The 25212-nt window shown below is 41.8% G+C and overlaps 1 long non-coding RNA gene across 1 annotated transcript; it reads left to right on the plus strand.

Annotated features, from left to right (window-relative positions):
- Window positions 1–13785: 13785 nt before the first annotated feature.
- On the plus strand, window positions 13786–24147 carry LOC114041837. The gene is made up of 3 exons (XR_003568947.1): window positions 13786–13860; window positions 17565–17726; window positions 23975–24147. It is a non-coding gene; the product is annotated as an uncharacterized LOC114041837 (long non-coding RNA).
- The last annotated feature ends 1065 nt before the right edge of the window (window positions 24148–25212 follow it).

Genomic DNA, 25212 nt, shown 5'->3' on the forward strand with positions numbered 1-25212 from the left:
TCTTCTTCTTCTTCTTCTTCTTCTTCTTCTTCTTCTTCTTCTTCTTCCCATCTCTCCTTCTGTCCCTCCCTCTTTCTGCCTCTCTGTCTCTGTCTCTGTGTTTCTGTGTCTCTCTGTGTGTCTGTCACTTTCTCTCTCTCTCTCCCTTTCTCCCGCTTTACCTTTTTCTCTGTCTGATTATGTAGAATCAGAATTGAACACTGTGTACTTCTAATGGCCACGGTTGACTACCAAGAAGAGACTTAAAGATGAATGTCTCTCCCTTCTTTGCAAGAGGTGGGGGACTATGGAGGTAGAATACTGAATATATCATCAGACTGGATTGCTGTGTTGGTTAGCCTTGCTGAATTGTATTTTTCTTCTTTCTTTTTTTATTCCTTGATAATAAGGATATAACTCCAGGAAAGGACAGGGATATTTTAATAAACAAATGAAGTTAATGTAAGAGCAAAAGATATCAATAATATTTTTAAAATACTGAAATTCAACTCTTTTTTTCCCCAAGAACTGCCAGGACAGTTCTAGGAACCTTGCTTTTCAGACCTGCTTTACCCTTGCGTACTCTTTTTTTTTTTTAATTTTCTTTTTCTTTTTTCAATTAACAAAAAAAATCTATCTTTCCCTCCCAACTCCAATGGGAAAAACAAGAAAAAAGAAAAACAAATCACTTGTAGCAAATACATCTAATCAAGCAAATCAAATTCCCATCTTGACCCTGTCTGAGAAATAAATGTGTCATTGTGTATCCTGAGTCCATCCCTCTGTCTGGAGGTGGGTTGCACTGCACGTACTTTTCAGGCCAATACATGCCTCATTTTTTTTTTAAGGAAATTGGGGTTAAGTGACTTGCCCAGGGTCACACAGCTAGTAAGTGTCAAGTGTCTGGTCTGAGGCCGAATTTGAACTCAGGTCCTCCTGATTTCAGGGCTAGTGCTCTATCCGCTGCCCCACCTAGCTGCCCCAACATGCCTCATTTTTATTTCACAGTAAAAGTTTGGTCAGACAAAATTAAACACACAAATGTACTTGTTTTTTGGGGGAAATTATCTTTTTCTGTCTTGTAAACAGTTTCCCTGAAATAGAAACTAAAAAAAAAATGCATACACAGAGAAGAGAATTACCGTTAAAATGTACATGAGACAAAAGATGTGGGAGACAGTTCATTCTTTACTTTGTGTTTCCTTTAATCAGAGCAAGCTCATTTCAACCAGAAAGATTTCCACTCTGTCTTAGAAGCTTCTGTGGGGCTCTCAAGGCTCACCAGTTACTTACACCTGCTGGGGCAAATAAAGAACTAAGTGGTGGTGGAAACACTAGCTGAGGGAGAGCAGGTTGTTTCCATGACCCAAAGAGATCGCCCTCTGTTCAATGAAAATGGCTGATGGTGGGAGCCCAAACAGAATGGAAAGAATTTTGTTTCCCTTCTCCCTTTTCTCTACCAGCCTTGGGTGTGGGCCACCTCTACGCAGCATCACAATCCCTCTCTTTGAGTCTGGGTGAAGAGATAGCAGGTAAAGGTGGAAGAGTTGTTGGAGAGAAAAGGAATCACAGACATCCAGGCCAAGTGGTACCTCACCTAAAATAGGCAGCTAGGTGGTATAGTGGATAGAATGCTGGACCTGGAGTCAGGAAGACCCGAGTTCAAATCCTGACTCAGGAACTTCTTTTTACAAGTGATTTTGGGTGAATCATTTCATTTCTCTCAGCCTTAGTTTCTTCATCTGTAAAATGGGAATAATAAAAGTATTCACTTCACAAGGTTGTTGTGAGGATCATATAACTATGTAAGGTGCTTTGATAACCTGAAAGCGCTATATAAATGCTAAGCTAAACCCTTCTATAATATCCTTGACAAATGGTCATCAAGTTTGTAAAATACTGACAAACTTACTTGGGGCCACACAGCTAGTCTGAGGCTGGATTTGAACTCTGGTTTTCCTAATTCATCTAGGACAGCTAGGTGGCACAGTATATAGAGCGCCAGGCTTGCAGTCAGGAAGGCTCATCTTCCTGAGTTCAGATCTGGCCTCAGACATTTCCTAGCTGTGTGTCCCTAGGCGAATCATTTAACCCTGTTTGCCTCAGTTTCCTCTTCTGTCAAATGATCTGGAGAACGAAATGCCAAGAAAATCCCAAATGGGATTACAAAAAGTCAGACTAAAATGACTGAACAACAACACCAAAAAATTTAAAATTGGTCTAACCCTGTATATAATACAAATTAGTTCACTAGGTAATGAGTCCCAAAGAGCAGGGACTTGAGCCTTGAGGGAATGGGTCGTACTTTGTGGGGTTGAAATATATCAAGGAAAGAGAGGTCAGGAGCATGAGGTCCTGTGGAGGGGGCTGTTGGGGGCTGGACGAGACAGTGTTTGAGATCTTTTACAACCCTGAGGTCCTGGCATCTGGGATTCTGCACCCGCACCCCCTCTACCCTCTTCCACCCCCCACAGTTAAGGAAATGCCTTACAATGGGGATAGCACAGCCCTTAGGTGTCAAATGACCCTAGTTCCAGTTTTGATTGTTACTTATTAGCTGTTCATTCAAGGGCAAGTACCTGGACCTTTTAATTCTTTGTACGAATTTCCTAATCTGTAACATGGGAATAATATTCATTGTCACCGGTTAGTGCTAGAAGGATCTGAGAAGTCATCACTTAGTAGGAGGATGCCCAGACCCAGAGGGGTGGTAGTGTGCCCAGGGTTGCACAGCTGGGATTTTGAAGCCAGATATCTGTCTCTCAAACCAGGGCTCTTGGAGGGTAGATGAGAGGGTAGACCTTACAGAGACAGGGCAGGACGAGGAAATTCTTTAGCCTGACTCATAGTGTTATGCTGGGTCAGTCCTGACAACGAAGAGCACTTATTTAACTAGGCTAGGCTACCCAAAAGAACATGACTAAATCAGTACAGTAAGGGGCGCTGTCTCTTTATTTTTTGACACGGGGAAATTATTTTTTTTCCTCAATTCAATTGGGCAGAAATGAGTGTAATTGACAAGGGACATCCCTTGGGCAAACTTTGCCTTTGGCTCTGCTCTTCAGCTGCCCTGCTGCCCAGGATGCTGCCTCCTGACTCCCTTGTCCTTATCTGCCCTCCACTTAATTCCCATCCTCTTCCCGTCCTTAGCCTCCTACTCAAATTTAATCTGTCCTTCTCCACCCCCAACCAGAAGATTAAACCAAAATTAAATTAAACCAAACTAAAGTGTTAATAGGTAATGATAAGTTACCCCCCTCCCAGTTTTATCTGCATCTTAATAGGAAAACAAAGACAAACGAATGAATCTTTAATCATATAATTTCACTGGCTCTATAGGGGACATTTTAAATTAAAGAATGAATGAAACAACCATTTATTAAGTATTTGCTATGTGCAAAGCACTGTGTTATTTTGGAGTGGCATTTTCTCTGTTCTGCCACTTACCTCTCTGGGCTTCAGTTTCTTCCTCTGTAAAATGAGGTGGTTAGATTAGATGACCTCTAAGCGATGTGGTTTATGGCACTTAGTCGAGGCTTATTGACTGATTGAGGTGGGAATTTCCTGTACCAGAGCAGGTCACTATCCATCCATGGGCTCTCATGTGTTTTGTTTTGTTTTGTTTTTTGGTCCGTGTCTTTCCCTGAATCCTTCCCAGAATGCTGTGGATTCACAAAGGGCTGAAGGCTTTCCGATGATGGTTCTTTTACTATTCTGTGGCTCCTTGGGGAAGCATTTGGGCTGTTTAATCTGTTATCCTTTGCTGCTAGTACCTGGCTTACCTCCTTTCCCAGTTATACATGCCCATGATGGTAGGAGCAAGCCTGCTTATACCCATCATGCACCTCTCCATTGAGTTCTATGACACCTGCCAGTGTGTTTTGCTGTTTCTAGTGGTTATGTCCTTGTATCTAATTATATCTCCTATTAGTCATCAATCAGCTGGACCCCAAAGACCTTGGTACTCTCAAATGGTTCAACATCAGAAACTATTGGATTTTATCACTGACGTTAAAGAGGAGCCATTACCAGGACCATGGGACCTTTTCATCTGACTTGTCTCTGAAATCTTCCAGGTATATTGTCTCCCCTTGGAGGATGTGGGCTCTTTGAGAGCAGAAAATTATACAGATAATTTTTTAATTTGTATCCTTGGTGTTCAGTAGAGTGCTTTGTATATTTGTTGCTCAGTTGTGTCCAACTCTTTGTGTGACCCAGTGGACTGTAGCATGCCAGGATTTGTCTGTGAGGTTTTCTTGGCCAAGATACTAGAGTGGTTTGCCATTTTCTTCTCCAGACTATTTTATAGATGGGGAAACTGAAGTAAACAGGGTAAGTGACTTGCCCAGGGTCACACAGCTAGTAAGTGTCAGACTGGATTTGAATTCAGGTCTTCCTGACTCCAGGCCTAGCATTCTATCCACCTAGCGGCCTCTTCTTTGTGTGCATCAAACACTTAATAAATGCTTTTTCACTCATTTATTCTTTCTTCTTCATAGCCTTCCCTAGTTACCTACTGACCCTTAGTAAGTTACTACCTTGGGGCCTGACTCCCTTAATTGGGGATTGCCTTCTTAGACCCTTATTTCAAGAAAAGTCATAGGTATGCCTCAATTTACTCAGACTATTTCCTCCATAACCCTCGTGCCTCTATGCGGGTACCTTTCCACCCTTACTTCCCACCTCTACCCCCAAGTTCTGGAACCATGATCAAGAAAATCAACTCTGCTATTGCTCCTAGATAGTGTCTCAATCTACTTCCCTGAGGGCTCACTTGCCATTTCCGTAATTGTGGGGACCAAAATGGCCCTCCTCTGGATTCCCCTTTGTGGTCTCCCCCATTAGAACATAAGCTCCTTGGGGGTAGGGATTGTCATTTTTTTAATCTGCAGTCCCAGCTTAGCACAGTGCTTGGCACACAGTAAGTGCTTAATAAATACATCTTCATTTGTTTTTCATTCATACTGGGAGATTATTCACAGGATTATAGATTTAGAACCCTAGGGGACCTTGAAGTTCATTTTTTTCTTTCTTTCTTTTTTTTTGGTGAGGCAATTGGGGTTAAGTGCCTTGCCCAGGGTCACACAACTAGTAAGGGTCAAGAGTCTGGTCTGAGACCAGATTTGAACTCAGGTCCTCCTGACTCCACGGCCGGTGCTGTATCCACTGCACCACCTAGCTGCCCCAAAGTTCATTTATTTCAACTCCTCCACTTTACAGATGAAGAAATGGAGATCCGGGGAGGATTAATGACACCCAAGTTCACTCAGGTAGTAAAAGACAAAGTCATGATTTGAACCCAGATCTTCTGACCTCTGATCCTATAATCAATCAAGTGCTCCTTCCATTATACTACACTGCCTCCCAATGGGTAGTAAAGAAATGGGCTTTCTGCCACTGGGAACAGCTTTGGTATCTTTCCTCATGATGGGCAATTTTCCAAAGACAATGCATCTCCATCTTCTCTGACTCGTTTCTGGCCCTAGATCATCCTCTATGCCTGTCCAAGATATGTGTGTGTGTGTGTGTGTGTGTGTGTGTATACATATACATACACATATGTATATATACACACAATATATATTATGTGTAAGTATACAATATATTTATATATACAATATGTGTGTATACATGTGTATACACACATGTGTGCATGTATATGTGTGTATGTGTGTACATATATATATATATATATATATATGTTTATGCTGATGGATTAATTCAATGGGCTATCCAACCAACTGCAGTGTCAGAATCTGGGGAATTTTCTTCATCTCCTCTCTTTTCCCCACATGAATGATTTGGCCATTGTCTCTGGCATGCCTAGGGATCTCAGTGAAGAGGCCCTGTCGGCATTCCCAGGCTCGATGTAGTGGTTACAATGTTACGTTCGAGGTGGTGCTTCAGGGATGCTGCTGTGTCAGGAGGGAATCCCTCTTCTATCTGGACTTTGTATACTAGCTGCTGACAAACATCTTTGTTGAGCACGTTCCCTTGTTTGATGCCTTCCTGCTTCTTTGAGGTCGATACACGTCATGTCCTTGAACAGCGCAAAGTTATCTCTTTTGAAAGATTCTTATATGAACATAACAGATACTTGACAGACACCTGCTCCCAGTTCTCATCTACCAGTCAATTAAAAAAAATCAACAAACAACATACAGGAGATATACTCTCTACACTCCTCCGTAATTGTATGATTATGTCACAGAGTACAAATGATGGTGGACGATGAGAAAAGATCGCCACAGAAATGCTAGTGGAAATAATTTATACAATAACAAAAGACAAACAACTTTGGAAGACTTAGAAACCCTGATCGACACAACCGACCACGATTCCAAAGAACTCATGATGAAACATACTATCCACCTCCAGATAGAAAAGTGATGGACTCAGAATGAAGAACGAAGCTTCTTTCTTTCTTTCTTTTTCTTCCTTCCTTCCTTTCTCACTCTTTCCTTTTTTCTTTCCCTTTTCTTCCTCCCTTCCTTCTTTCTTTCTCTGTTTTTTTTTCTCAATGTAGGAATTTGTTTTGCTTGATTATACATATTTATAATGGATTTTGCTTTTCTTGCTTTCTCAGTGGAGGCGGAGAGGAGGGAGAAGTAGAAGGGAGATAATTTGGACCTGAAAATAAAATAAAATTGAATTTAAAAATTAAAAAAAAATACTAGGAGACCCCCTTCCATTTCGTAGTGATTTGCTGTCATGAGATAATGTGCAGAGACACCTGGCAAAACTTAAAATCGTATACGTTCCAGGTATTATTATTGGCTGGAGATCTGGTCTCCTTCCCCTGTGTTCATCAAGAATATCCTGGCTGTGTATACATAGAGCCTTCTTGTGAAGAGTGTATGTGGAAATGAAAAGAATGCATAAACATTGGGAGTTGCTGTTATTTTCTCCGTTACTTGATTTTGTGCATGTAAAACTGTCTGAACAGCATTGTTCGCAGGATAAAATGCTGGATCTGGTGCCCGAGACCTGGGTTCAAATGTTGACTTGGCCACTTGCTACCCTTTTTGACTTTGGACAAGTTACTTACTCACACTGAGTCTCAGTTTCCTCTTCTGTAAAGTGAGGGAATCAGGCACGATGACCTATAAAGTCCTTTCCAAATTTAATTCTTTTGAAAGCTTTCCTGCTTTGAGATATCTCAAAAACTTGATCTCGTGTGAACTTTTTAGAAGCTGATGCCTCTGGTATGGATCTCTTCCACATGGATTTGGTCAGATCCAATTACTCGTCCTGACTTTGGAATCTTAGGTGCTCTTGTCACGGGCACAGATGGCACAGAGACAAATGGGTTAGTTCCACGATGGTCGCTGATGAGGGCAGATCACTCTTGAGGTTCTGGCAGACCTGTTCCGTTTCATGGTGATACGCTCAGAGTGAAGAGAGAGGGCTGAAGAGGAAGGAGAACCTGGGTTTTGAATCCCGCCTACGACGATTGAAAAACAACATGATTCACTGGACAGAAAATGGAATTTGGAGTCAGAGAAGACCTGAATTTGGATGACAGCTCTGCCTCATACTACTCAAATGACCTTGGCCACCTGGCTTTTGTGAGCCTCAGTTTCCCGATCTGTTTAATGAGGGGCCCAAACTACGTGACTCCTGAGGTACCTTCCAGTCCCAAATCTACGCTCCTATTCTATTGCCAGCTCTGTCACCCTGGGCAAGTCACTTCACCTGCCTCAGTTTCCTCATCTGTAAAGTGGTGAAAATAGCACCTCTAGGTTTGATAGAGTCGTAAGCATAGAAAGCAAGTGTCAGGTATCGTAATTAGCTAGGTTCCATGCCACTCTCTCTTCTGTTTTCTTTTCTCCTTATTACTTATAATTTACCTCTCCTCTATAACCTTTTGCAAAGGAACTTCTCTGTTCTAAGCAAACATTGCCGTCGGCTGCTGTGTCTCTCAGCTTGGCGTGAAGATCAAGAACTTTGCTGGCTGATGTGGGTTCCGGGTTCTTTTAAGTATCTTCATTGTGGTTGCTGTTTTGCATCAGTTAAACTTTGCTAACAAATGGCGATTATTATACTCAATATCTTTCCTTTTGTCCATTGCTTGTTATTGTTATTATTATTATTTTTTCTTTTTTAGTAGAAAATGTCTTTGAACAGGTCAGGTTGGAGCTTCTTTCTAATCCTTATTTCTCTCCAAAGCTGAATTCCTGACTCTTCGGGCTTTCTTTACCATGCCATAGAGATCTATCTCTTCATTTGGAAACTAACTCTGCTCTTCGACTTCATCTATTGGAAGTAACTCCTGTTTGAGTGGTTTCTCCTAGAATCTCCATTTTAAGGGGGATTCCAGGGTAACCACGCCTTAATTTCTCCCTGGGCTGTACTCCTGGCTCTCTGGATTTTTTTCTACCATGCACCCCCCTCCCCCACATTGGAAAACTTCATCTGAGCCTTTCCCATCGATCTCTGCTTTTCAGCCACCTTTTGTGTATTGTCTCCCGCCAAGAGAATGTAAGCTCCTTGAGGGCAGCTACTGTCTTTTCTGCTTGTATTCATATTCCCAGCATTTAAGCACAGTACCCGGCACATAGTAAACGCTTGTTGACTTGACTTGACTTAAACTGCTCTATCCCACAGTTCTGTCTTCTCATTTTGATCTTCTGAAGGCCTGAGTTGTTGGATTTATAAGGGGCTTCCGAGTCAGTCAACTCCGAAAACAATGAACATTAAGCAGTAGGCAGGATTGCCAAGTTTAACCCATCATGCAATTCCACAAACATTTGTTCGGTGTTTGCTATTGGCAGGGCACTTGGTGAAGTGGAAAGGCGACTGGAGTGGAGATAAAAGGACCTGGAGGCTCTGTCTCCCTCCAACCTCCTTCTGACAAACCCAGCACCCCAAAGGAAGATCTCACAGGTTATGTGGAGATACCTTAGGGTATGAGGAACACAGGGCGAAGGTCACAACCAGAATCTGGGGAGGGGGGCACACAGGGTCCTGTCACAAATGCCTGTGGGTAAGGTTGTGGTAGGAATCCAGAGGGAGGCCTTGAGCACCAGGGCAGGAAGAAGGAGTTGAGGATGCTACTCGGAGAGGTTGCCCTCAGAATTGTCCATCATCTCACCAAGCCCTAGCCTCCTCTCCTCCCATCACCACTGCCCACACTGGAGCAGCTCAAGTATCCTGGAGAGCACCAGGTGTTTTATAGAGAGGAATAGGGTTTCTCTCTCTCAGCCACAGCTGACTGGTTTCTCATTTCTGATGTCAATCAATCAGCAAGTGTTTATTAAGTATTTCCTCTGTGCCAGGCACTGGGAGAGTGTAATGCTACATGTCACTCAGTGAGTGCCTAGGAGATAGAAGTTTCTAGTGCCCCATAGTCCAAAGAAAGCAGAGGGTTCTAGGCTGGAGAAAGGAGTGTCATTAGTGCAGAGACTGTGGAAAAAGACTAGATCTGCAAAGAAGCCTGAGTATTTTCCAGACCCAAGTGTCCTTTCTTTGTATTTGGTGTTGATTCTAACCAGTCAATGGCCTAATGCCGTAACTAATATAACTAATCCCAAAATCAGCAGGATTATCCCAGTGGAAGAATCTCCTCCACTCTCCGAAAAGGTCTAGATTCTCTCCCCTTCATACCAAGGAAGGGGTCCTGCCAGCCTTCTCCTTATTCTGCCCCCAGATACAAAGGAACCTACAGCTGAGATGTTGTGACATCCTGTTTGACTTAAGTCTTGGTTACTGAGGTTAGTCTTTCAAATGACAGGAGTTCCTTTCAGTACAGTTTGTGTACTTAGAAACATCCCTGAGAGAGAGAGAGAGACAGAGAGAGACAGAGAGAGAGAGAGACAGAGAGAGACAGAGAGAGAGACAGAGAGAGACAGAGATGCAGAGAGAGAGAGAGAGAGAGAGGGAGAGAGAGTGTGTTTGTGTTAGCCCTCATGCAAATATCTGGTCCAAAAGAGAATGATTGCATCTGCCTAAAGAAATGATGAATTCAGAGAGAAACCCGGGAAGACTTATGTGATGTGATTCAGAGTGAAGAAAGCGGAACCAATGGACCCAGTAATAGCAGTAACATAGATACGAGAACCCCTGAAAGGCAGCTAAATTCAGATATTCTGATCTCAATGGACGATCTTGGTTCCAGAGAGCAGAGGATGAAGCACACATCCCTGCTCTTGGTAGAGAATCTGGTACCTATGCAGAGGGTGGCCTATGTTTTCAGATGTGGTTGCTTGGTTGGTCCCTCAAACTGAAGTGTTTTTCCCTTGTTGCAAGGAAAGATCCAAAGTGTATGTAGGGGGATAATATACTGGGAAACAATGGGATATAAAAACAAATATCTCCAAATAAAAGGCATCATCAAGAACAATTAAGAACTTCCCACTGTGTGTATAAAGGCTTGTAAAATCAGCTCTTGAAGTCTAACTTTCAAGATTAACTGGCTAAAGGTATCCTGTGTCCCAGATCCAGCCTAAGTATAAAGAGATTTGTCACCATAGTGGCCACTGGGTGATTTATTTATTTATTTATCTATCTATCTATTCATTCATTCATTTATTTATTTTTAGCTTCAGTCATTTATGCAACAGATGAAAACACAAAAGGCTTTCCTAAGGCCTCTAGAAAAAGGAACAGGGGTGGGTTGAGAGACATCATATTCAGTGCACTCTTCTGGTGGCAACGAGACAACTAGGCCCATGTGAAAGGGGTAGCTGCACCAGGTATAGCACTAGAAAGGGGCATACCCTTGACTTACTTTTTGATTTTAATTTTTTTAAAAATAAGTTTTTCGGGGGCTACGTTTTGTTTTTATATCGGAGTAATTTCTAGATATGTCCCACTTCAGCCACCAAATGGACCCTCCCTTGTTACAAAGAAAAACAGCCAGAACCAAGTGGCACAGTGATGTGCCTCTGATAATGTATGTGAGATTTTGCAACCTTTGTCTCCTCCCTCTTTCTTGGAAGGAGGGAGGAGCCTCCAAGTCTCCTCTGAGGCCAATTTTGGTCAGAACAGCCGCTTGGTGTTTGTCAGCTTTGGTCTCTTGAATGGTATTTTAGAAGCACCTTTTCTCAAACTATTTGAGGGCAGCAAAGAATGTCTTGACTTTTCTTTTCTTTTTTCCCCCTCTCCACAGGACATGGAGAAATGCTCCTAAAAATCGGGCTCCCATTATTATAATGGTTTGTATTCATCTCGTGCTTTAGAGTTTACAAAATATGTTCTTTGCAACAATCCTGTGAGGTAGTGTAGTTTTAGAGATGGTAAAATGGAAACTTACAGAGATTGAAGCTGTGGGTCTCCCAATAATGATCTTGTCTTTTAAAAGCCTACAAAGGAGGATTTCCATCGATTACAGTTGCTAAGTAGTCCTGTGACCCTGGGGACTGAAGTCAGGTGTCCGAGGTTCCAGGGTCAATGTGGAACCCCAAAATGTCAGAGCCAGAAGGGGCCATGTAGGACCACCCATCCTTGTATTTCTGTATCTCCTCTATGAGTGGTCATCCAGCCTTTGTTTGAAGACCTCTAGTGAAGTGAAGTCAAGTCAGCTCTATCTTCTGCGGGATCCAGTCCATTTTTGAATAGCTCTATTCCCCTTATATAGAGCCAAAATCTGACTCTATGCAACTTCTTCCCATTGCTTTTCATTTTGCCTTTTGAGGCCACACAGAAGAAATTAATCTGTCTTCCTAGAGAATGTCCTTCTAGCACTTGAAGATGGCTCTTATTGTCTTCCTTCTTCCAGTTAACAATCCCAGTTCCTTGAATCACCCAACCCCCAATGACACAATCTTCTTTCTCTTTCCTATTCTGGTTGCTCTTGTCTGATGGACACAATCATATCCCAGAATTGGAAGAGACCTTAGAGGTTATTTCCAAACCACAGTGAGTAAGGACTTTCTCCTCAAACGTCATTGATAAGAAGTCACTTAGCCTCTATGCATAAACCAGCCATGTGACCTGGGGCAAGTGATTTACTCTCTCTGAGTTTCAGTTTCCTTATCTGTAAAATCAACATAGAAATCCTCAAATTATTTTGTGCTTATTTTGGAGAGATATATGTATGTGTAGATATACCTATATATTTGTGTGTGTGTGTGTGTGTGTATACATCAGTATGTGTATTTGCAAAGGCTTAAATATGTGTGTGTTATCTCTCCCCAACAGAACGTAAGTTCTTTAAGGACAAAGAGTTTCATTTTTGTCTTTGAATTCTCAACACCTAAGGTGTCTGGCACATAAAAGATCTATAATAAATGAATGTAGATTGATTTTTACTTCACAAGGTTTAATTTCACAAGGTTACACTTATGTAACATGTGAGACCTATGTAACAAAGGCACTGTAGTCAGGGATTTTTAATAAGATCTGTAATGCCCTATTCTAAGTCTCAAGGAGACTGGAATTCTACCACTGTAGAAGGCAGGATGGCTTTAACTGGGTGATCATAACTTCTTCATTCCCTACTCCCCAAGACAGGTATTAATTGAGCCAGAATTATACCAGAATTATTCAGTGGCAAAGAGAAGATTCCCAGAGCTGTAGGCATGTGGGAAGGACCCAGGACTTCAGTGTGGCTTTTTGATAAATCCTTGTAGTTGGTGCTGTTTTCATGCATATGTAGAGACAAACTCCTTCTCATTCCCATTTTGAATTTTTTTAAATTCCAACCGGATTAAAATAAAAAATGCCTCTTTAAATGCCTTTTACCTCAACCCCCCATTTTATCTAACCCTAACCCTAAAAGAATCATACTCTTAGACTGCAAATATCTGATATATAATAAATAGATTGATATAATTACACCTATCTATATCTAGATGTAATTGCATCTATCAATATGGCCATCTCTCTTTGCAAGGATAAAGGGAGAAAAAAAAAGAGAGTAATGCTCTATAGGAAACAAATACAACAGAGAGATGGAGGGGAAATGATTTTGAGTGAGGCTTGTTTACACTGGCACTTATGCTTACCCTTGGAGCAAAGAGCTCCTGAGAAACCTGGCTATAGGTCATGGTTGACTCTTCCCGTGAGACTTCAAACCCAAGGGTGGTTTTCAGGCTCCCCAAAGCCTCTCCTGGAGGTTTCACTGCAGAAGGGTGGCCCCAGTTCTCCTTTGAGTCAGGCACGTCCGTAGAGCTGGGGGCCCCAGGCCTGGATCTCTCTCACTTGCTGTTTCTTCAGAAACAATTTTATTCTAGGGCTTTTCACACTCCTGGCCTCAAGTTCCAAGTTGTAGTTTCACCTGGAGGCTTTTCTTCCCTCTCTCCTGCCCCCAGGTTTCTGCTCCGAGTCAATTGTTCCCTTGCAGTTGAGGGCTGGGGCTGAGGTGTGGGGAAACCTTGGGGTTTCCTCTCTTCAGCTAAAGCAGAGCTTCTCCTGGTGTAGGAGCTGTCCCCCTGCGGCTGCTCCAGCTGGGAAACCAGATCTTTTTTTTCCCCTTCCGTTTGGTCTGATAGGTAGCAGGGATTCATTCATGAGGCCTGGGGTATTGGGGACAGCTGGAATGAATGGCTCTCAAGTCACAGGAGTCATCTCAGGCTGCCTCTTCCTCCCTGACCTCACTGAGCAATCAGTAACTGGGAGATGTAGGCAAGTCAAGGTCCATTTGGCCGGTGGAGTGAGCAGCAGCTTGGGAGGCACCCGGAAGAGGTCATACCCAGTAACTTAAGATGAGAAAGGGATCGTCGCTTTAGAAGTGGAAGGGACCTCAGAGGCCATAGTCAAACCTTTTCATTTAAAAGATTCAGGAAACTGAATCTCAGGGAAGCTAAGTGACTTGCCCAAGGTCACATAGGTAGTAAGCGTCTGAGGCGGGATTTGAATACAGGTCCTGGGAACTCCAGAGCCAGAGTTCTTTCCACTGTACCACTTGGGAAGGATAAGTATTCGATGGAGAAAGACTTGGTGAGTAGCCTGAGTATCTCTGAGGAGCTGATGGGCAGGTATCGATCCTTTAGTTAACAAATGCCTTAGAGACCGCAGTTCTGAGCACCAAACTTATTTGCCTTTGGGAAGGGAAAAACCAGTAAGAAAGGAGATATTAGCTGTTGAAGAAAATGTTCCCTTGGAAATCTGTGCATTGATTAGTACATATTATATTCCCTGTCTTATTTATGACATATCGCATTATGTTATTTATATTATATAATTATTTGGATATTTTATAGGTTATATGGATTGTTAATACCCCCCATTATGTTGTTTTTGCATTGAATAGATTTTGTATTTATTTCTATGTCTGTATGTCATTTCTCCTATAGAATGTAAACTTCCTGAGGTGACAGACCAATTTTAGTTTTTGTATTCCTAGCACAATGCCTGGCATATAGTAGGAACTTAATAAATACTTGTCTTGATTGCTTATATATAGATCTGGTTTTTTTTAAACCTATTTTAACTTCAATTTACATTGAAATACTTTCAGACTTTGGTCTTGAACTATTAGAAATTAGAACTAGTTTTTTGAAGTATACAATTAAATGCATTGGAAATGTGTTGGTTTATAGATTGGGCTTTGTTTGGTTTTGTTTTTGGATGAGAGGAACTCAGGGTCACTGGTCATTCACCAGGACGTGATTTTTTTTTTTCCTTAGTATGGAGGGTAGAAGTTTCTCACTGTTAACATTCAGTATTTCTGAGCTCTTCTAGAACACATTTACACAGAAAAATAAGAAATTCAGTCTCTTGGCTGATTATTTGGGCTGTAAGACACAAGACAATTTATTTTATGAGTGTCTTTTTTTTTTCTTTCTCTCCGTGGTCTTGCCTAAATCAACCACTGGCTTTTGCCAATGATTGTGGGGTTGTGAGTTTGAAATGTTTCTTAGTCTGTCTATACAGGGTAGTTCGATTCAGTTGCCCTAGGGAGACCTAACCAGAGGTATACTGATGAATGCTTAATGTATTTTTTTTTTTTAAAAAGTAGACATGATACACTTTTTAGTTTAATGTGTATTAATCACTTTACTAAGTCTAGACAATTAGCAAAACAACAAATCAAGCCCTAATTCATAGCATTTGCTCATTTCTGAGATGTAAATGCTCATACTGAAAATTTAACGGTGGGCTCTCACCAGCTGATTTGAAGTGGATCCAATATACCCCTGGACCTAACCTCAGTCGCTGAGCAGTTCAATATTCTTTTTCTAGATTATAATGCTTTCATTCTAGCAGATTACCTGTACTTGTTTCTTAGTTCAAATTTGAATATACTTGCACTTAGTATAATTTTATTATTACTTATCTGTGGATGTGAAGAAAATTTTAACCCAGTCCTGGAAATTTTTTTATAAAATGGTAGGGTCTGATGTAATGGAATTTTACTTGACTATAGAAAGAAATGAAGCTTATGAGTGTACCTGTAAGACTGTACCCCTATGGAATGTAAGCTCCTTGAGGTCAGGGACTGACCTCCAAGATTGTGGGTGGTTTTTTTTTTTTTTGGTCTTTGCATCATAAGTGTGGAGCATAGGGTCTGGTACTTAGTAGGTACTCAATTTATGAAAGCTTTTTGAATTGATTTGAATCTTTAAGTTAAGTTCCTTGGGGCTGATTATTTGGAAAAAGTTAGATGAAAGTTTTATGTGATTGTGATGACTTTTCTTAGGAAACATTTTTTGATTTTCATAGTTGTGAATAGTTAATTTTATAGGTATTAGTAACTAATCTTAAGAGTGAAGATTATTAGGCAAGAAGGAGAAACGAGGAGAGAAATGGGATACTATTTCCCAATCCAAACTAGCTTTCTCAGAATGAGTACATAGGGAGGAATGGGAAGGAAGAAGGAAAGCATTCAGGTCTTTGATATTGGGCAAATCATTTAACCTCTCTGGGCCTCAGTTTCCTCATCTGTACAGTGAAGGGGTTGGATTAGATGGCTCTGAATTTTTGATCCTATGATTATCTTCATTTTTGATTGACTGGATGGCCATGGTACAGTAGGGAAATACATATCTGTGGCCAAACCTCAGTGAGTCCTGGGTAGGGCAGAGAGGCAAGAATGAAGACCAACTTTGAACCAGTGAAAAATCTGGAAAATGGTCTTTAATTTGCTGAAGTTACCAAATATTTTCTCAGAAGCATAGGTTGCAGAATAGGTGCTGACCCAAATTGATAGAGAGAATTTCCTCCCACGGGAGCTCCCCAGACCATTGAAATCACCCATCCAGTCTTTATTCCTATCTCAATGATTAGGTACAAAAAGTACTAATAAAATTAATCACATGAAAGGGAGTTTTTCTCATCCATATGCAGTCCACTCTCCCTATCTTATGTTACTCATTTACTCAACATCATTTCTCTCTCCTTACACCCCCACCCCCAGATAGATAAAAGAAAAGCTTAACTCAGGCCTGGACATTCTTTCAGCTTAAATTCTAAAATGGCAGGTTCTGACATAGTGAGATTTGACTTGAGTATGGAGAGAAATGAACTGTACAAGTGTACTCATGTACGACCTGAGATGTGTATCTGCCCTGGAGAGAGATGAGAGGATGTAAAAGATGCTACTGATTCTTTCATTTATTAACAGAGATTTATTGTGTCGATTATGTGCCAGGTGTTGGAGATTCAAGAGAAAACTGACAAGAGTCCTTACCAGAAAAGAATTTATATTTTTGGGGGTGAACAACATGAACACAGAGAAGTAAATACACAAATATATGCCAGTTGATCAATAAGCATTTTAAAAAAATTTTTTCATATTTTTTGTTTTTACATCACCTACATTACCCAATGTAGCTTTCCTTTGCCAAAGTGGCATCCTCTTAAGCCAAGAATAAATGAGAGGCACTTTGTACTCCTGATGCGGTGATCGTGTTCTCCTCTGCATGCTAGTTACTTGGGTCAATGTTTGGTCAATGTTTGTTGATTGAGTGACTGATGAGGGGTTGTTAATCTGGGGTCCATGAGCTTGTGATTAAAATATTTTGAGAACTGTATTTCTCCATAATTGGTTCCTTTTGTAATACTTTGTATTTTATTTTGTCCCTTTACAATCATTATTCTGAGAAAGGGCCCGTAGATTTCTACCACACAGCCAAAGGGATCCAGAGTACAAAAATGGTTAGGAAACTCTAGTCTAGACTGTTGGGCTTCCGGGGCGGGGGAGAGGGAAGAAAAAAAAGAAATTTACATGATAACTTTGTTATATATTTAAAATGAATAGCAAGTTATACATAGATTTGCAATTTTATGTGCAGTCATCTTTTTTTATTATTATACTGTGTGATAGAAATGCTTGTTTTATTCCATAAATTAAAAATAAAGTTAATTTAATTTTAAAAAGATGTGCAAATGATAGCTTTGCAGATTAAATCATAGATGGTTCCATAATGTTGTCCTCAGTTTCCTTTTTATTTCAGATAATCAATTTTAACATAGTCTTTCTCAGCATCATCACTGACGTCCTGAAAAGCAATCCTACCACATCCTTTTGAAGCAGGCAACCCTTTGAATTTTTTACTGAGCTTCTCCCCAGTTATTCCAGATTACTAAAGCTCAGTGGTCCCTGTGGTGGTGTCTGGGTGGCCTGGAGAGGAGGAAATGCCTGGCTTTCTTGGATGGGTGGTACTGATTATAACTCTAGTTGGTTTTTTTTTTTTTATCAGTTAATTCTTTTGGGATCAGATCTGTGATTTCACCAGTATCATAGAACTCCAGGATGAAGAGATACTTTCTACTGAGGCAAGTCACCACGCACCCTGAAACTTAGAGTCTCAGAGAGTGCCAGAGGTCATGGAGAAGTGAACTGACTTGCCCAGAATCACATAGTAAGTTCAGCTCTAATTAGTATTGTTGGTGACATTGTCAGGATCCTTCAGCTTGCTGAGTCTGGGGACCCATCTCTTTGATCTCTCATATTTATTCCAATTGCCCCTCTATCTGCAGTCTCCTTCTACTAGGAGGTAAGCTTCTTCGAAGTAGGGATGTCTCTCTCTCTCTTTCTCTCTCTCTCTCTCTCTCTCTCTCTCTCTCTCTCTCTCTCTCTCTCTCTCTCCCATATTTGTAAGCTACAGTGCTTCCCAAACAACGTTTTCAATTCATTCATTCATTCATTCATTCATTCATTCATTCAACCTAATGTGGCTCTCTTTACTATATACTTGGAATCCTATAGCAATCTCACTGAGTTCCTGAGTTAAAGTTGGAAGGAAGCTCAAAAACCACCTGGGACCCCCCAAATCCTAGCAGCACTGCAGCACAGTAGAAGGAGCCCAGGATTTGTATTCAAAGGACCTGGTTTCCATTCCAGGCTATCCCTTCTTCTTGCTGGGGATCATTTTACTCATTTGTAAAATGGGAGGTTGGACCAGATGATTTCTAATCATCTAAGATGATTTTTAGCTCTAAATCTGTGATATTGATCCTTTTTGGCCATGTTTCCACCACCCCCAACACTCCATTCAATGAGTTCCAGTATCTGTGTTGCCTTCAGGGTCAAGTATAAAATCCTGTCTGGCTTTTGAAATCCTTCAGGACCTGACCCCTTCCTATTTTTCCAGGCCTCTTACACCTAACTTTGCCTTGCTCCTCACTACCCTACCCTGCCTTGTACTCTGAGATCCAGTGATACTGGCTTCCTTGAAGTCCCTTAAATAAGACATTTCATCTTCCAAGTCTCCCCAGGCATCCTCCATACCTGGAAGGCTCCCTCCTCATTTCCCTCCTGGCTTCCCTGGCTTTCTTCAGGTCTCAGCTAAAACCCTCCTAGATCTTACTGCCTTTTCTCTAACATTACCTCAAACTACCCTGTCCGTATCTTATTTGTATCTAGCTGTTTGTATGTCATTTTCTCCATTAGACTGTAAGTTACTTAAGGGCAGGGGCTGTCTGTTGTCTTTTTTTTTTTATCCTCAGTGCTTAGCACAGTGGCTGGCACATAGTAGGTGTTTAATAAATGCTTTTCTATGCTTTCATTCACTTATGTATTTTTTATATTAAAATTATTGATGTTTCTGTCATATCCCCTTTGGAGACTCTAAGCTCCATGAGGGCAGGGGCTCAGTCTTTTTGGCAACTTTGTATCTCTCCCAGTCCCCAACATACAGGAGGCATTTGTAAATATTATTTGAAAAAAAACACACGAACACAATAAAAATGAATGCTGTGTAATTATAATGACCAAGCTGTTCCTCAAAGGAAAAATGAGACAACGTACCTCCCTCCCTTCTTTGCAGGGGTGGAGGACTATGGTGTTGGAAGAATGCATACATGGCTTGTCAGGCTTGGCTGACACATTGGTTGGTTCTGAACTGCTTTCTCCCTTCTCCCTTTATTTTTATTTATTTTTTTATTGCTTTTTTTTTTTTGGTGAGGCAATCGGGGTTAAGTGACTTGCCCAGGGTCATACAGCTAGTGAGTGTCAAGTGTCTGAGGCTAAATTTGAACTCAGGTCTTCCTGACTCCAAGGCAGGAGCTCTATCCACTGTGCCACCTACCTGCCCCTCCCTTTGTTTTTTGTAATAGTGGGTGGCTCTCTGGGAAAATGAAGGAGGAGGGAAATATCGAAAAATGAAGAGGATATAAAAACTAAGGATATCAATAAAAAAATTTAAAAGTCTATTGACTTTTTGAATCAATCTTGCTGTTCGCTCAGCAAGAACATGGCACTAGATATTGAAACAGATGAGGAGGTTATTTTAAAACTGCATGTAGACCCCCAAATGGAACATTGTCTTTTCCAATGCAACCCTTTCTAAAACCCACTCAACAAATCAAGTTTCACTTTTAGCAAGCTCCTGGGTAAGAGTAGAAGCCAGTGGCCATGTGGGCCCCCACAGTACAGATCCTGCTCAAAGATAAAATTATTTGTTGTCTGCATTTCTCCTCCTTCCTCCTTCCCCAACTTCCAAGATTACTTGACGTCTTCTCTCCTTTTTTTCTCTTCATCTCCCTTCTCTTCTTTTCCTATGATTGATCTTTCCCTTTCTCTTCTTCTCCTATCTCCTTCCCTTTTTTCATCTGAACATCTGTTAAGGACCTACTATGTGCCAGACACTGTGGTGGGCACTGGAATACCAAGACAAAGATAACACAGTCTTTGATGTTGTGAAGTTGACATTCTACTAAAGCTTAGACGCAAAAGCCTTAAGGGTCAGGTCTTTTTCCTGCATATAATCTCTGCAGTATCCTATAAGCCTTCAATATATATATGGCAATGGGACATTTGGCATCTTACAGGACATTTGACCCAAGAGACCTGATTTTCCTTTTTCATTTGCCGTCCTAAACAAACGAACAAACAAACAAATAAATAAAAGCTTCCCTCCAAGGTACATAATGTGGAGATTCCTTCATGACTAGGTTGATCAAGACGGCCTCAGAGGTCCCTTGGCCTCATTTCAGCATCTATAAAATGGGTTGGACTAAGTGACGTCTATGGTGCTTTTCAAATCGAGAGCCATAATCCTAAGACTCTCCTAGAGTCATTCAGTCATTCCCCATCAGGTCACACTCCTCTGAGCTTCTTCATCATTGCCTTCCCTCCCCATTCCTTATCCCACCCCACCCACTTTTCTGCTTCCTTTTACATCCTGCTTCCCTCATTAGAGTGCAAGCTCCTTGAAGGCAGGGACTGTCTTTCTTTGTGCTTGTGTTTGTATTCCCAGCACTTAGCACAGTGCCTGGCACCTAGTAGGCATTCATAAATGTTTGTTGATTGACTAGTAAGTGTCAGAGTCAGGGTTTGAATCTAGGTCTCCTGATTATAAACTCAATGTCCTTTCCCTATCAATATGATGACATTGAACCCCCTTGGTATTTTGAATAGTAACTACTAGTAACATAGTAGTATATAGCCAGTAACATAGTCACTCTACCTGTTGCCAGCAGGAGAAGTTGTACAATGACTTGGTTGATTCTTTGACAAAGCTAGGAGTGAAGCCAGGCAGCATCTCATGCACAGGGAGCCCAGGGGGCTTGCAAAGGCTGACAACCTGTTTGCTCGCCACCCTATAGAACAGTCACCACAAGAAGACATCAAACAGGCAGGTGTAGAGGAGGGAAGGGGGCACCAAGTGTCGTGGAAGCCAACCAGTCTGCTCTGACTCCTCACCCTCAACCCGGCTGCAGGGTCTACCTCCTGTGAGCCCATCTTTACCACTCAGGGAATCCCCAAGTACCCTCATTGTCCTTAGAAAAGAGCCAAATCTCCATTTGCCCTGGTTGGACCAACGCCTTAGTCAACCCTTAGCGAGGCTCTCTTCAGGTGGCATTTTTATCTGATGCCTGCTCAAAGAGCTACCCAAGCATGCCCTGGCAGAGCCTCTCACTCAATGTGGTTGCTTTGTGATCACTTGACAGCAGCAAAGAGGAGCAAATAAACCTCTCTGAAGATGGAAACCCAGGAGACCCAGCGTTGAGGTGCAGACAGAACCTTTGGCATACTAATGGAAAATGCCAGTTCTAAGGTATCACTGGAGGAGGGTGAGGGGGAAAGCCAACACAGTCACTCACGGAGCTTGGCTGGAGGGCCGGCTCACTCAAGGGGAGCTCAGAGGTCACCTTGTCCAACACCCTTATTTTACAGATGAAGAAACTGAGGCTCACAGAGATCGAGTGACTTGTCCAGGTAGTAAGCCGCAGGATTAGGATTTGAACTCGGGTTCTCAAGCTCCAACTTCAAATGTACCACATTTTCATTGTCCCACAATTTGGATTTAATTTCTTGCTCTGCCATTTGATATGTGTGTCCTTAATCAAGCAAGCATTTATTAATTGCCTGCTACGTACCAGGCGTTGTACTGGGAATACACAAAGGAAACTGTTCCTCTAAGAGCATAAAGCAAGAAACCTCAACTCTCCAAGGGTCAGTTTCCTACACTCAAAAATATAGTTCAACTGCATTAGAGGGTCTTCCCTTTTTCTGTGTCCTAGATCCCTTTGGCAGTCTGGTGAAGCTGTGGGCCCCTTCTCGGAGTAATGGTTCTAAATGCATAAAACGTATGGGATTTTAATGGGAGCCAATTATATTGAAACATGGTTATTGAAAAAAATCACTTAGTTAAAAAATATATACAGCTATTGAATATTCAAGATACAAGTATGTAAACATGGTGGCCAGCTAGGTGATGCAGTGGATAGAAAGCCAGGCCTGCAGTCAGGAAGATCATCTTTGAGTTCCAATTCAGCCTCAGACCCTAGCTATGTGACCCTGGCAAATCACTTCACCCTGCTTGCCTCAGTTTCCTCATCTGTAAAATGAGCCAGAGAAGGAAATGGCAAACTACTTCAGTACCTCTGCCAAGAAAACCACAAGTGAGGTCACAAAGAGTCAGACACAATTGAAAACGACTACACAACAATAACAACCACATGTCAACATGAGGTTAAGAACCCTGGACTAGATCCTCTCTGTGGATCCTTCCAGCCCCAAATCCTGTTACACTATGAATTTATGGAATAGTGGAAGGAACACCACCCTTGGAATCTAGAGACCCAGCTTCTTGCCCGGCTACTAACTTTCTGTGTGACGTTGGGCAAGTCACCTGCAGAAGGAGAATAATCATACTTCACTCACAGGGAGCCCAAAGATACAGTGTATGGAGAAAGCGTCTTGAGAAGGAGAAGGGGCTGGGGCCCCTCTCGGCTGCCATATTGGATTCCTCCACACCCTCTTCCCTTCCTCATCTGCAACATCAGGAGGTGGCACTCACTGACCTCTAAGGTGTCCCAGCTTCCAGCCCTCAGTCTCTGATCCCACAATCCACACCCTCTTCCCACTTCCCAGAGTGGGTTAAATAGAGGTTGCCTAATTTAAGTGTTTATAGGGCAGCTCCAAGCCTGGGAGCTTTGCTACTGGCTGGGGCCTAATTTTCCAGGCTTCTTGGGCATTCCTCCCCCTCACTAACTCCATATTGCAGCCAGACCGACTTACTTGCTTTGGGTGGTATATGGCATTCATTCCATCTCCTGCCTCCCTGGGCCTGGAATGCACTCCCTCCCCACCGCCATTTCTAAGAACTCCTAGCTTGTTTCAGGGCAGAGCTCAAACTAGGCCTATGCTGCTTCCTCCACTTGCTAATGTTCTTCCTGCCTTGAGCTCTAGAAATTGCCTTGTTTTTTTACTTAGTATGTATTTGATATGTTCCTGTTGTAATGTAGAATGTAAAGTCCTTGATGGCAGGGACCACTGATTTTGCCAGCAAAAGTGAACCCTGCAATCTTCTTTTCCCACTTAATAGTATTTTATTTTTTCCAATTACATGTAAAGATAGTTTTCAACATTCACTCTTATAAGATTTTGAGTTCCAAAATTTTTGTCTCCTTCCCTGATTCCCTTCCCCTCTTCCCAAGAAAGTGTGCAATTGTAGGCTATACATGTACAACCATATTAAACATATTTTCACATTAGTCATGTTGTGAAAGAAGAATCAGAACAAAGGGAAAATCCAAGAGAAAGAAAAAACAAAAAAGAGAGAAAATAGTATAGTTCCATCTGCATTCAGACTCCACAGTTCTTTCTCTGGCTATGGATAGCATTTTCCATCATGAGTCTTTTGGAGTTGTCTTAGATCATTGTATTGCTGAGAAGAGCTAAGTCTATCAAAGTTGGTCATCTCACAATGTTGCTGTTACTGTGTACAATGTTCTCCTGGTTCTGCTCACTTCACTCAGCATCAGTTCATGTAAATCTTTCCAGGTTTTTCTAAAATCTACCTGCTCATCATTTTATATAGCACAATAGTATTCCATTAAATTCATAAATCACAACTTGTTCAGCCATTCCCCAATTGACGGGCATCCTCTCAATTTCCAATTCTTTGCCACCACAAAAAGAGCTACTATAAACATTTTTGTACATGTGTGTCCTTTTCCCATTTTTATGATCTCTTTGGGATACAGACCTAGAAGTGGTATTGCTGGATCAAAGGGGTATGCACAGTTTTATAGACCTTTGGGCACAGTGAACTCTTCAGTCTTAACCCTGGGGACTTCTGCTTGGCATTGAATGGGGAGTCCTACCTGTTTGTAGTGGTTATTGTTGTTTTTGTTATTGATGTTATCATTGTCCTGGCAGGTGGGAGCAGAGACAGCCAGGAAGGGCACCGAGGAGATGAAATCCAGAATCTGGTAGCAAAGAGAAACTTGGCCACAACCATGAGACCAGCAGAAATGTTGCCTAACCATTTTCAGGAAATCTACTTTGAGGGGAGTTTTCTTTGAGTCTATGTTGGGAAGTTACTACTTTTAACAAGGGAAAATATATCAATAAAAATGTAAAAATAAAATAAATTAACTTCATGGAGGAGTGAATAGATTCTCAAGAAATGTCAACTTTAGGAATTGATTAAAATCTGATATCGTCGGGGAAGCATGATTCATGCGGACGTCGAGGCGCATGTGGTAGGTATGGGTAGGTGGTAGCCATGGAGAATTGCACAAGAGAAGTGGTGTAACAAATATGATTGAAAAGATGTATGTTGGGAAAAGAAGACGGGCCCTTCATGAGTGGGAGATACCCAACCAGCAAGCCTGCATGCTTCATTGGTATTCATACAATGTCAGGAGATCTAAGGGAAGGCTTCCAGCACAGTAGGTGCCCCCATGGAGGATTTATGGGAGCTCATATACAAAAGTCCCCCCAGACAAGGAGACTTGGATAGGTTCAGTTCAGTTCAATTTAATAAATCATTTATTAAGCAACTACTATGTGCCCAGCTCTTGCTAGGCATTAGGAACACAAAGAATGAAGCGATCCTTACCCACAAAGAGTTTACATTCTTATGGGGAAGACTGCAAGTACATATAGAATAAATATAAAGAGAATAAATACAAATCAGTTTAAATATGAGGTACTTTGGGAGGGAGAGAACTAGCAACCGTTATTGGGGGACTTGTTGAGGCTTCACATAGAAGATGGTGTTTGAGCAGCATCTTGAAGGAAGAGGAGGGAGTCTAAGGTGAGGGGAGGGTGAATTCCAGGCATGGGAGAAAAGCCAGGAGGTAGGAAATGGCATGTCCTGAATGAAGACCAGAGATGCATCTGTGATCTGCAGAGTGGGAGGGAGACCCCACAGGGACGAGATCATAGATCTATGGAAATATTGAAGTGACAAACCTGGATGAAAGGACCAGGAAGTGGGTGGAGGTGTGATCTTGTGGTTGGGACACTGCCGGCAGGTAGGGCTACTGTGTTTTCGTCCTGGCTTTGTCACTAGACTTCCCTGGGAAAGCCTGGGTTCAACTGGGCAGAATCAGACACTTGTCTGGCAAGATCTTGAGGCGTCAAGTGAAAGGGAGTGTCCAGTGTGACAT

Source organism: Vombatus ursinus, unplaced genomic scaffold (genome assembly GCF_900497805.2).
Source record: "Vombatus ursinus unplaced genomic scaffold, bare-nosed wombat genome assembly UNPS02014181.1, whole genome shotgun sequence".
Classification (NCBI taxonomy): Eukaryota; Metazoa; Chordata; class Mammalia; order Diprotodontia; family Vombatidae; genus Vombatus; species Vombatus ursinus.